Below are 10,383 nucleotides of genomic sequence, written 5' to 3'. Positions count from 1 at the left end.
CAAATAAGCTGACGGCGTCGTCCCTGGTTAGCCTGTGCACATTTCACAGTTTTCAGAGAACGAGACTTATATTTACGACAGACCTCAAATAATGCTTAATGAAGGACACATTTAGGAAAACTAACAATTTGAAAGTAAATCTATATATTACTGAACTGAATTGTGTTTATATTTTACGCCTAATTTATTGTAATTCATTTTATTATTATATACAATCCAAATATACTCGTCACTATAAACACATGAGTCAAAACACACGATGGAAAAGGATATTATGCCCGTGCATATTAATGGATTATGTGTGTTATCCTTGCACATATTTTTATTAGTGTATGAATAAAATATAAACAATAATAGTTATTGTGCTTTATACAAAATGTATTGTCATGTTTAATCACTGAGAAAAGTTACTAAATAATGCACTATAAGCATTAAATTTTAATTAATAAAGACAACAATTAAAAACTTCAACTTATTATAGTGCGATATAAATCATTAGATTACTAGAAAGAACTGCAAACAGTTATTTTATCGCGATATAAATGCAGAAAATTATTTTTCTTTGCTACAAGTGTGTTTCGCTTTCTTACGTTGTATTCTTTAGCGCGCGAACACATAAAATGAAGCTTTATCAAGTAACAGGAACCAGCTCAAAATTACGAGAAAACTGTGAATATTATTTCAAATTAAATTGAATGTTACATTGACTTTAAGATTAACACAAACAGATACAAAACACGTCGACGTTGTTCGTGTGTTATCAAATAAGCAAAACCCTGGAAGATTTGATATTTAAAATTCAAATTAAATAACAATTCAGGTATAACTTTAATATATTTAAAGAAACGCTCATATGCTAAACGTTGAAATAAATGCTCTTGAAATTTAAAAACCCCAAACACATTTTTCGTACATTTTTAACATTGTTTACAGAGATCGTCAATTGTGTCGGATATTTATTTCTCTTAATTAATCTCTATGATTTCATTGTTTTTCTTTTGAATCGGTTTTAACAAAATATGGCGATTCCGTTCACAATAAAGGAAATTATAGATGTCCGACGTGGTTTTACATCTTTAAATATGTGTTTTGGTTATGGATATGTTGTTCAGTACAGCGGATTGGGATGGAATGCGGAGCATTCTGCATTAAAACAGAATGAATGCGTTGTATTAAAACAAGCAAAATAACACTGATGACTAATACAAAAATATAGATATACATATATGTATAGACGATACTTGTTCTATATATATTTAATATATGAAATCCCAATTCAATACAGACATTTATATTTTCACGTGTGGCAGAGAAACCGTGAAAACATTAATTTTCTTTCCGCATGAGTAAATGCAACGCGACATTCGACGGAAAAAAAATTCTTCTTTTTATTGAACTCCGTTCCCACCTAGAATAACGCCTGATTGCTTTCGCTATGACGTAAAGTCACTAAATCATTATCTAGTAAAATAGTTTAATTATCAATAATTTTCCATGTTATTATACACCGTTAACTATGTCGTTTATAAGTGAAATATCATTTTAATGATTTATATTCTATTACTAGAGTTGCGACACCTTAAGGGTTTCGCGTGATGGAATGAGTGGAGAGTTCATATCAAATTGAAAATCGATTATTTCAAAATAAAAAATTGGTACGAAAAAATATGTGGGCAGTGGGTACTAAAAAAATAAAAAATTTGGGTACGAAAACAAATTTGAGTACGAAAAAAAAAGGGTACGAACAAAATAAAGGTACGAAAAACTATTTGGGTACGAAAAAAATGGGTATGAATAAAAAATTAGGTACGAACAAATTTGTGTACGAAAAAAAATTTAGTACGAACAAATGGGTACGAAAAAATTTGGGTACGAACAAATTTGTGTACGAAGAAATAATGGGTACGAACATAATATGGGCAGGAAAAAAAACTAATTTGGTTACGAAAACAAATTAGAGTACGAAAAAATAAAGGAAACGAAAAAAATTAGGATACGAAAACTATTTGGGTACGAAAAAAATGGGTACAAATAAAAATTTGGGTACAAAAAAATCTGGGTACGAAATAAATATGGGTACTAAAAAAATGGGTACGAATTTTTTTATTTGGGTACGAAAAAAATGGGTATGAAAAAAAAATTGGGTACGAACAAATTTGGGTACAAAAAAGATTGGTACGAAAAAAAAATTGGGTACGAACAAATTTGGGTATGAAAAACATTTGGGTACGAAAAAAATGGGTACGAAAAAAAAATTGGGTACGAAAACAATTGGGAACAAAAAACATTTGGGTACGGAAAAAATGGGTACGAAAAAAAAAATTGTTACGAAAAAAATTTGGTACGAAAAAAATTTAGGTACGAAAAAAATGGGTACGAAAAAAAAAGGGTACCAAAAAAATTGGGTACGAAAAATTTGGGTACGAAAAACATTTGGGTACGAAAATAATGGGTACGAATTTTTTTTTAGGTACGAACAAATTTGGGTATGAAAAACATTTGGGTACGACAAAAATGATTACGAAAATCGAAAAATTGGGGTATGAAAAATCTAATTTGAATAGTCTAGCCCGTGAATTGTCTCCTGGGGGTGAATTGTCTTGGGGTTGCTATTAAAGCTACATGTACTTTCGGCCAAGCCACGTGTTTATAGCGATTGCGCAATAAAAAACACCACTTTTTCGTGATTTAATCAAAAACTAGATTTTTCCCAGTTATAACGAACAGCCAACAGGTAGATCGCGTTATATGTACTGTTAATGGAAAATTTCATAGGGCCATACATTGTAACTCTGTGAAAAATCATTTGACCAGAACCGGCTGATAATATGCATGTCTCCTCTTGGTAGTGAAGCTTCCCATTAAGTTTAATTGAATTCCAGTCATTAGTTGCTGAGAAATAGCCCGGACAAAAATTGTGCACGGACGGACAGACGAAGCGGCGACTATATGCTCCCCCCTTAAAAAATTTGGGGAGAACATAATAAAGAAGTTGTGGCAATAAAAAATGAATTTAAAGGTGGTACGCAAACTTTAAAATAGATTTATCAATTATATGCTTATTCTTAGTGAAAAAAAGGCCATAATTGTTACAAAATGCTTGATACAGTTATCTGCTTTTGTTTATACATTGGGGTCATGTTGGTTAAGAAGCAAAATACATGTATGAAAGCAATATGTCAATGGACATAGGAAATATATTCGAGGTGGTACGCAAACATTCCAATGCGCGCACCTACGCCGGGTGAGTAGGATAGGTCCACTATATATATTTCATATATAATAGTCGAGCTAAAAAGTAAATATACTATAAACAACAAGCTTACCTCAATCACAATTTTAATGCAATGCAGTTAAACAATAAATTTACAATGATATGCCAGGGATTGAAACTAACTTTTTACTATTGTGGGCAACCATCTTTAGTATTTTGGTTGCCCAGATAAAGAATAACGAGCCCAGAAATATGAACATGTGAATATTATTATACATTTTTTTAATAAAATAATAAATAATTATATACATTTGCTGACAATACACATGTTCAATGCATGATGTATTATTATGAGCCTGAATTGAATCATGTCCTATTCCTAAATAATAAATGTTATTTAACTAGTATTGATCCATGGTGAACAATTGTTTTTCAATTTTTATTGCACTGAATTGTTTTAAGATTTAAAAAAAACAAGTTTACCAACTTTTGAAATCGAGTTGCCCAGGCCAAAATCTACTTGCCCCGGGCTCATGGGAAACCACTTATTTCCATCCCTGTATGCTCTTCATTTTCTGTTCTTCCATCCCATTCTCAAAATTAATTTTAAAGCACAATATTTTTTAATAACATTTGTATGAATTACTAACCATTATCACCCAAAACACAATTTTACAACGCTGTAATCGTGTCGTAGAGATTTAGTTTACTATTATCAGTGTTCTCTTTAAATACCGGCAGCCAGCGATTCTGCCGGTTACATTTACTCTTACATTTACATGACGGCTACTTTTCCCAATATATATCAAGTAAATGTCATAAATACTTTTGTTTTACTGCATAGTTGCCGGCCATATAACTGGCTACTCCATTTTTTTTTTGGAAAACACTGAATTATGCATGACAAACACACAATACTTAAAATCTTAGATTCGTTTTTAAAATAAATTGACACTTCCAGCTTGTCAACATTAAAATCCAAAGATTCAAATAATTTCCCACGAGGTACGTCAACAATTGCGTAATCAAATGAATGAAAAATAAAAGTAAAGAAAGCCGGATTTTACATAAATTCCAGGTTGATAAACACAACAAGGTAAAGGTACCTTGTAGTCGGTGAGATATAATAATAATACAGTAAGTAAGGCTCGTACCCTGGGTACGGTAAATATACTAAAACGTACCCGGGAATTTTAACACTAAATCGGTTGTTGTCGGGTATTTTGTAAAAATTAATTATGTTTACATTTATGTCAATTTTCTGTTCAATGGCATTTATATTATCAAAACTCATTGTTAAAATCAATAATGTGATTTAATTTTAAATCTTAAATTGTTTAAAGTCGCGTCATTGTATGACGTCGTTAAGAATAATATTTTCCGTGACATCGCACGTTCACTTTTTACCGTCATAGATTATTTAAAAGAAACATTATTTGGTTTGCAAGGTCCGTTAAATGGGGAACACCATATTTGGAATTTATATTATGTTTTAACAATTAATTCATGCTGTGTAATAAATATTGTATAAGATATTTCGATATTGATTGAAAATGTTTCAAATTGTTATTTATGAAACCTCTTATTCTAATTAGTGTATGCCATTATATTATACTTTGAAAAGCATATCTGTTGTACTATAATCTTATTATTCATTTTTTATTGTTAATTTCATTTATTGTAGAGAATCGTCAATGTTACATCTAGTCGCCAATGCTTGTCGTCAGTGTTAGTCGTAAATGCTTGTGATGATTGTCGTCAATGTTAGTCGTCAATCCTTATCGTCGTTATACATGAAGGAAATAAAAGCAGAAACAGAGACGTATTCTTGATTACTTGCTTATTCCTACGGCGTCCTCTCAACACTCAAACTAAAAAGCATGTTGATGTAGATTTTTTAAAAGAGAAGGTTGTTTAAGGTAAACAATATTGTTTTACGTTATCTGTAGCATGTTTAACGACATCGGATTTTGGGCGGATATACAACTCGGATATAATCTAATATTTGCGGGTATGTTTAAGTTTATTTACCGTACCCTGGGAACATGTAAGTAAAGTTAAGAGTACCCGGGGTACATGTACCGGTAAGTAGTACCCGAGCCGAGAATGACCAATCGAGCCTTAGTAAGTGGTTGATGGTGTATGGGATAACATGCACTGAGGGTGTATATTTTTCATGAACAAGTCTATTGAAGGTGTTAGAGATGCATTGATCCATAACATTAAAAAGGGTAATTTACCACGGGCTTATTAAAATTAAAACGATGACATTTCATTGTACCAGCTGTTTATTGTTCAGTACTGTAAGCTTGCAATATTTTAAATAATGTAAACAACTTACCTTGTATTAAGTTGGCACATTGTTGTCAGGTGAAGAAACTTTTTATACTTATTTCTGTTAAGTTGCACTGGCTGAACCAAAAGAATTATGTAGTCGTTTCTGAATAATCACGAAACAACCTACTAATGCATATATGCTTGCCAGTTACTGAGTTTGTGCATTTCCATTCATTATATTATCGGCCTTGGCAAACAGCGTAGACCCAGATGAGACGCCGTGTGTTGTCTGCTATTTCGTTACGCTGAAGATTTCCATATCCATGGGTGTTTTTGTGTCAAATGTTATGGTTTTTCAATAGATCGTATACTTATCTACAAAACAGAGAATTAGCGTTCACTTTACATCATTTTTAATAATGTTATTTTGTTAATACTTTCTCGAGTTCTTTTCGAAGGTGTCCAGTCATTACACCCCCTGGACGTTACACCCCTGGTCATTACACCCACCAAGCCTGGTCATTACACCCACCAAGCCTGGACATTACACCCACCAAGATGTAAACATAATTGATTAGGTTCCTAAGGTGTGATCACACCTACCATGGGGCACACTTCACTTGATTAATGATGTTTCTGCTTTAGTGTGTGTCCAATGGGGGTCTGTCCAAGTGTTTTTTTATTGTTTGTTTGTCTGAATGTCTGTCTTATTGATGTGCAGTGTTAATTGGGAAATAACAATTTTTTGGTGTGAAAAACATTTTTCTTTAATCTTTTCAAATAATTTGTTAATAATCAAAGTGTAATAATAACACCTAAAATTAAAGGAGTTTGTTCACACCATTATTATTAAAATTCATTTGAAGATGTTGTTGTTTGATTTTATGAATACTAAAGAATATTGCATCTTTATGTCGTGGCAAAAGAATATCAAAACATCAAACGTAACAAAGTTAATAAGACAAATACTCAATGCAAATTGTTTTTACTCATTGTCCCCATATATACCAGAACAATTTTAGAGAATATCATACTATAGGTATATATTGTTACTCTGTCAAAATGCCCCCAAAACAAATATTTTGGTGTATTGATTCAAATTGTAAAAAAAAGCGTGTTAATAGTTCTGATTTTGCTGTTTCATGTGATAATTGTGGATTATGGCAGCATATTAGATGTGGTGATACTGGTAAGTCATTTTCTTCTTCCTATTATAAACATTCTAGATCATTTGAGCTCCATGACATCATGCGATTTTGGACCTTAGGGCATTTTCCGTTTTTATCAAATGGTCTTGTAACTGATAAATAATTTAAAACACCAACTTGGTTTAAGCTTATTAGCTGCCCCATTCTTGACCAATTTATTTTTGTAAATACTCATTTATAAACTTTAACCTACACAATTATATAACTTATATAATTATTAGTCTCTATAAAAACATATCCATTAATTTTTAATAATTAGATAACTATTTGTTACATTTTAATCAACTACATCATGTGGAAAGTTTGGAATCCTAATTTAATACTTTCTTATTTTTACATAAATAAAATTCAATTTAATTGTCTTATGATTTACATTTTATTAACAAAAATATAATTTTTCTAAAAATATGATATGATATGTAACAGAATGGTATTTATGCAGGAAAAAGGAAATGGGTAGAGACATGAGGGATTATACATGTAATATATATTTTTGTTGTCATACAAATAATTAAGTTTATCTTATGTTGCATTAAGACTCATGCCCCAATTTAGTGTTTTAAATCATTGACACAGTTTTGTGTCATCATTTATGAAACACAGTTTGTAAAACTAACAGTAATACTGGGCCAAACACTGGGCCACTTAGATAAACATTGTACCTATTTGGGCCACATTAGGGCCAGACAAAGACCCTCTAACTGTTTATTAGGGGCCATAAAAGATACACAGACTATTGCCAATTAGGGCCCTCCCATAAACTGTAAAAACATGCTTTGATTGCTACAGTAAGTGACAGATTCCTGTTAATTGTGTTTCAATATAAAAAAGGATTTCTTCAATGATCCCTCATTATCAATTCTGACTTTAAAGTTTAATGATATTATAATTAATAAAACAACTGTCACTTTAAAGTATGCAGTAAAATTTTATATATCATACTGTGACAATATGTTACTTCTATTTCAATATCTAACAAACTAACTGAAACCAACAGATATAGGATATTTTTACTTTATTAATACTTGCTTTAAATTAATAGCAAGTTACCTCCTTTTGTTTGAGTGATATGAAATAGCCTAAGGGCATATTTGCTTCATTGTCAATATCAGAGACATAACACTGCATGCATTTTATGCACTGCTAATCAAATAGATATATCAAAAGATAAGTGAAATACTATGGTTACTACAATAGTAATAAAACTATTGATGTTCTATCTAAAACAGATGTGATACACTGAGATAAAGATATTGCCTTAGTCCTTATATATTTGAGGCCGTTTCCAAAAATAATAAAGAATTATTTTTTATAGCTTTAAAGATTTTTTTTACAATAAATTACTTACAAAAAAAACGTATCAATTTCAGAATAATGATTGATTTAATATCGTATTTGATTAAAATCTTCTTTTGTGATGTTTACATGCTATAATTTTCAAACGACCAGTATTGATCAGTAATACCCAGTAATGACCAGTACTTACTTTGTATTTAACCGGGTATTTACCGCCAGCCCGGTTAATACTCAATTGACCGATCAATATGCCAACCCTGATATAACAGTATGCAAAATTAAAAAATTTGAATATATCATAAATACTTGTTGCACAATACATAGGTGTTTTAAATTTGTTCTGTACAGGAATCAGCAGGAAAGAGTATAAGCAGGCTGTAGAACAAGGGCTTGACATTCCTTTCAAGTGTCTCCCCTGTCTTCTGCAAGAACAAAATGTTATTAATGATGCATCACGAGACGACACTCAGGAAATGGAGCCCATGGACGTCCAACTACATGATGACCTTGAACCTGAGCCTTCACTTGTTGATCTGAATGAGTCTCTTGATGATGCCAATCCACGGAGCGTCCCCCAAAAGCACTGGAGGCTGAGTTGGACATTGACCAGCTGGTTGATAATAGTGTTGGCAGACGGCAAAGAAACCAGTATAGGGAATGTGACAGGAAGATTTTTTATGCCTGGAGAAAGTATGAGGCCAAAGACTCTTGAGATTAGTGAGTAGGTTGTACGGTGCGGCTGAATATAAAGTATAGAAATTGTCTAGAATTGTGAAATCTCACTAGTAGGAAGTGTATATACTGTTTAAAGTGAAATGGGATTTCTTGGCAATATTATTTTAGTTTTGTTATTTCTGTCTGTATATTCCTGAAAAAAAGTATTAATGATTTAGATGCATATTATTACATTTTGGTGAAATAAAAAGAAATGTATAAATTTAAGATTGTGTTTTGTTTATTCTTAATATTTTTTTTATTTATCATTTTTTGAAATTTATTTTCAAAGTTTTTTCTGTCTGATTATTCTTGAAAAAAATATCATGATTTAGATGCATATTATAACATTATGGTAAAATAAAAATAAATGTATATGAATTAAGATTGTGTTTTGTTTATTCTAAATAATTATTGTATTTATCATTATTTTATTTTGTTTTCAAAGTTTTTTCTGTCTGTATATTCTTGAAAAAATTATTTATGATGTAGATGCATATTATTACATTATGGTGAAATAAAAATAAATGTATATGAATTAAGATTGTGTTTTGTTTATTCTAAATATTTATTTTATTTATCTTTATTTTTATTTCTTGAAGTTTTTTCTGTCTGTATATTCTTGAAAAAAAGTATTTATTATTTAGATGCATATTGTTACAGTCATTAAATAATTTGAGCAACCATTAATCTCATCAGTGTCATCTTACATGACAAATCCAATTAGTGGTTCATAAGTTGATAACACCTTTCTAATCTAATCAATATCTTGGTGGGTGTAATGTCCAGGCTTAGTGGGTGTAATGACCAGGCTTGGTGGGTGTAATGACCAGGGGTGTAACGTCCAGGGGGTGTAACGACTGGAAATCCTTTTCGAACATGTATTAGCAGCCATTGAGTCTTGACGCCGTCTGCTATTTCGAACGATGAAGATTTCCATATCCACTGGCGTTTTTTTATGTCAAATGTTAGTGTTTTCCAATGGATCGTATACTTATCTACAAAACAGGTTCACTTAACATCGTTTGTGATGATGTTTTTTTTGTAAATACTTTCTAAGCGTTCATTCTGACGAAGTCGGCCATGTTGACGGGTGTGAAGAAATACCGAATTTCCCGTAATTACCAAAATTTCCCCAGGAATCCCCGAGATCCCACGAAATCCCCATTAATGTTTATTATTTATCGAAAAACTGCGTATTTTAATATAGATTGTTGCGAAATACACTGAAATCACTAATGAAACATTGTTTTTATCAAAGTTTGATTTCGGAGATTTCGGTAGGGCTTCGGTATATTCACATACCGCATTTTGTAAATCCGGTTATGTAGAACTTGCGAAATCTTTACGTGATTTAATAAAAAAACTAGATTTTCCCCAGGTATAACGCCTACGCCAACAGGTAGATCGCATTCTTCTCCATATACATGTCAAATTTCAGCAAAATTTAACGACCAGTTTTCAAGACTCCCAAATCGCAGTGATTTGCCTCAGCTTAACGAAACTTAGCCCCCTTTATCATTCGTTCGAATGAACGTCATCAATGATGACGTCCAATACATCACTCATTCCATACTAGACTTGCGACACCTTAAGGGTTTCGCGGGATGGAATGAGTGGGGAGATCATATACAATTTTCAGCTTTCCGGAAGCAAGGACCCTCTGGACGTGAA

At 31.6% G+C, this 10,383-nt stretch overlaps 1 long non-coding RNA gene across 1 annotated transcript; it reads left to right on the top strand.

The window, feature by feature from the left end:
• The first annotated feature begins 5,951 nt into the window (after positions 1-5,951).
• On the top strand, positions 5,952-9,408 carry LOC127858774 (uncharacterized). Its single transcript, XR_008039048.1, has 2 exons — positions 5,952-6,051; positions 8,344-9,408. It is a non-coding gene; the product is annotated as an uncharacterized LOC127858774 (long non-coding RNA).
• The last annotated feature ends 975 nt before the right edge of the window (positions 9,409-10,383 follow it).

This window comes from Dreissena polymorpha, chromosome 14, assembly GCF_020536995.1.
Source record: "Dreissena polymorpha isolate Duluth1 chromosome 14, UMN_Dpol_1.0, whole genome shotgun sequence".
Taxonomy (NCBI): Eukaryota; Metazoa; Mollusca; class Bivalvia; order Myida; family Dreissenidae; genus Dreissena; species Dreissena polymorpha.
This window is presented reverse-complemented; position numbering and strand designations above follow the sequence as displayed.